The sequence below is a fragment of the Limulus polyphemus genome, unplaced genomic scaffold (genome assembly GCF_000517525.1).
Source record: "Limulus polyphemus unplaced genomic scaffold, Limulus_polyphemus-2.1.2 Scaffold648, whole genome shotgun sequence".
Lineage (NCBI taxonomy): Eukaryota > Metazoa > Arthropoda > Merostomata > Xiphosura > Limulidae > Limulus > Limulus polyphemus.
In genome coordinates, this window is record NW_013666258.1 from 256,905 (window position 1) to 261,062 (window position 4,158).

A 4,158-nucleotide genomic window follows, 5' to 3' on the forward strand; every position below is an offset into this window, starting at 1 on the left:
ATATACTGTACATCATCTTTCAACATTTATCTTCAATACATATCTACTGTACATCATCTTTCAACATTTATCTTCAATACATATCTATTGTACATCATCTTTCAACATTTATCTTCAATACATATCTACTGTAAATCATCTTTCAACATTTATCTTCAATACATATCTATTGTACATCATCTTTCAACATTTATCTTCAATACATATCTACTGTAAATCATCTTTCAACATTTATCTTCAATACATATATACTGTACATCATCTTTCAACATTTATCTTCAATACATATATACTGTACATCATCGTTCAACATTTATCTTCAATACATATATACTGTACATCATCTTTCAACATTTATCTTCAATACATATATCCTGTACATCATCTTTGAATATTTATCTTCAATACATATATACTGTACATCATCTTTCAACATTTATCTTCAATACATATATACTGTACATCATCTTTCAACATTTATCTTCAATGCATATATACTGTACATCATCTTTCAACGTTTATCTTCAATACATATATACTGTACATCATCTTTCAACATTTATCTTCAATGCATATATACTGTACATCATTTTGTAACGTTTTCTGAACTAAGAAGTATTGTCCTTTTTATACACTCCCTTCCAACACACATATACTTTATTCTTGCTTGTAAAGTTTTCCACTTTTAACTTTTGGTTCCGTAAGAAATTTATCATTCATGAAACATTTTCTATTTATGGAGGTGAAGCTATTCGCAGTTTTCTTTTTGCGCATCTCATAAAATAACTTTGTTTTGAAATAAAATATGTACATTTTCTGATTTTTAACTTTCTCATTTTTGAAATTAGTATACAGCCCCTTTGATCGAAGTCCCTGAAAAAGAGAAAAACAAAAAATAACTGCTGCTCCACTTTTGAAAGTGTCCCTAGCCCTACCCAGATTTCTGTTAGTTATTATATAGGTGGCGCTTCGAATCTTGGACAAGAAAATGCAGAGGTTGATTTGTTTTACTCTGACATTCGGCAGACATCACGCAGAACTAATGAATGTATTACGGAGTACCTGTGAAGGTGACGAAACTAGAATGTCTTGAATGGGTTCTTTTGATATATTAGGATCGAACAGCTGCAAGGAAAAGACAGTTAATGCATATCGTACGTACACTTGGTTATCAGCTAATGTTTTACCTTATCACCAAGCTTTTTTTCTTATGACTTACTCATTCCTTACAGTTCCTACAAAAAGTATATAATAATTAAATTTACCCCTTCGTCTTCCTAATACTATCACTGAATATTAGTCTGTACCTTTCTTAGAGAAGTTCAAACTTGCTTTTCTATAGGGTTTAGTTTGTTTTAAATTTCGCACAAAGATACACAGGGGCTATCTGCGCTAGCCGTCCCTAATTTAGCAGTGATCGATTAGAGAGATAGCAGCTAATTAACACTGCCCACCGCCAACTCTTGTGCTACTCTTTTACCAACGAACAGTGGGATTGAACGTAACATTGTAACACCCCCAGAGCTGAAAGAGCAAGCATGTTCGGTGACGGGGATTCGAATCAGCGACCCCCAGATTGCGAGTCGAGCGTCCTAACTATTATATCATGCCACGCCTCATTGTAAAGGTTCAGTTAAGACTAGCTGCTGTGGTGTAGCTATTAAACTCTCTGCAGCTGACTCACTATGCGACTATTCGATGAAGAGCTTTTGCCAGAAACTTTATAATAAATTTTATTTTATTTTCCCTTTATTTTAGCAAAACAATTTCAATTCTGTGAAGTTAAATAAGCCGAAGCAAGTAAATGACAAAACAGGTTAGTTAATCAATAGTTTGCAAAATTAGAAAAACAACAAAAAACATTGCTGTTTTTTCTTTTTAGCAAAGACATTAAAATTATAAGTAAACAAATTTCGAGGAGCCAAATAATTCAGTATCGTATGTATAAAGCCTTTTTAGTAATTAAATAATTCAGCAACATAAGTATCAAGCAATTATTATTCTTAACTTTGTTTAATGCAAACTAGAGCTTATTACGAGACATTTCTATAAACGTAAATAAAATCACCACCTATATCTCCAGAATGTAACTTGTAGGATATCAACAGCTTCTAGTGAAACTGTAATAGCGAAATAGCGTGATCTAGAATGTAACTTGTAGGATACCGACAGCTTCTGGTGAAGCTGTAATAGCGAAATAGTGTGATCTAGAATGTAACTTGTAGGATACCGACAGCTTCTGGTGAAGCTGTAATAGCGAAATAGCGTGATTCAGTATCATATGTATCAAGCCTTTTTAGTGTCCCAATCAGCCTTTAACAATGATTTACTAGAGAGATCATCAACATATGTGAGAAACGCAAACACAGAATTATCACCAAAACTGTAAAAATACATAAGCAATACGGGAGTTTCATTTGTTGTCCAATCTTTGTACGAAAGAGATTATTTTCAACCATAATAATAGAAACGTCAGCGACCAACAATAATACATCTATTACTCGAACTAAAATGTTTTTGTTTTTTATATTTATGGTAAAGCTACTAATGCTATCTGTCACCGTCAGCTCCTAGCGACAATTCTTGAGTTACTCTTTTATAAACGAATAGTGGATATTGACGGTCACATTTATAACACCCATAAGGCTGGAAGGGGCGAGCATGTTCGGCGCAGAGTTTTGATCCCACGACCCGCAGATTACGAGTGCCCTAACCACCAGAACATGCCAAATCAGACTGAGCAAAGGAAATTATGTTAATCTGGACGTTTATAAACGTGTTTTGAAATTTTTATGTTTTTGAAAGCGAAAATACACGTTTTCGAAACTTAACAATTGGAACATTTTGTCACACAACATTTCACTTACTTTATGTTTGTATGTACATTAGCGCCCCCACTGGAGCTCAGTGGTACACTTGAGGACTTATAACGCTAAAATTCGGGGTTTAATCTCTGCAGATAGCCTACCATGCAGCGTGCTTAACATTTAACAAACAAACCTTATTTGTTTTGGATGTTCTCGCAAAGCTATACAGTTAAAAGACATCTGCGCCAGCTGTCCCTAATTTTGAGCTGACAGACTAGAGGGCAGACAGCTAGTCAACAGCACACGTTGCTAACTCTTGGATTAGCCTAATTGAATATTGAAGTTTGAATCGTCCCTTTTATTATAACGCAACCACGGCCCTAAAGTGCAGTTTCTCTGTGTTTTTTTTAGCGGTAATTGGACGCGAATCATGGAACCACATTTCATTAACGAATTTTATAAATGTTATAGAGGTTATTTATTTGTTTTACCACAAACTTTGCATGCATATAGGTTATGAGTTTAAACCCTCAAGTCTTTTGGATAGTATAAATATACAACGATTTTCATATATGCTTGGCTTCATCAAAATCATTGTTTGACTGTAACACTTAGTAGAGCCTTTTTTGCTGAAAAAGCGTTCAATCTAAACATTTTGTGGTATTTACCCACAGAGTGTCCGAAAAGTCTGGAATTCTCAATGATTTGCAAGTTTTCTTAATTTCACATGCGTGACAGACAATGGCGCTGTCAAAGCACGAAAAGGTCGAGTTAATCCTGCTGTTACTCCAAACTTGTTTCGAATTACAAGAACAGCATGTGGAACACATTCTGTAAAATTCGTTGAAATGCCTATGGTTCCAGGTTTTTCGGATATCCTGTATTTATAGAAATGGGTAAAGCATGATTTAACGAAGACTGGCTGTAGTAATCTATGTCAGTATATACATATATATATATTAACCATCTGAAATCTCCCAGGTTTTAACTGACAAGAAACGTGTTTTGATGACCTTCCAACATTTTGAAATAAGAAAACCGGTTGAAGCTGTTTCTTACGTCATTGTCAAACCTTTACAAGATAAAACAGCAAGATAAATTACATGTGTATTAAAACTATATATCTGACAATCTGCGAAACAAGCTAATTCCAACTAAAAGAGTTAAACATTTTTCTGGTGATTTCATATATTCACATATATGTATATGTATTTAAGAGATGCGCTGAAAAATCTTTATTTTCTTGTTAATATATTTTGCATGGACGGAAAAATGTTTTACTAGTAAAATCCTTTCTTTTAAGTTTGTCCATACTTAAGCTCAAAGCTATACAACCAGGTATCTGGACTCG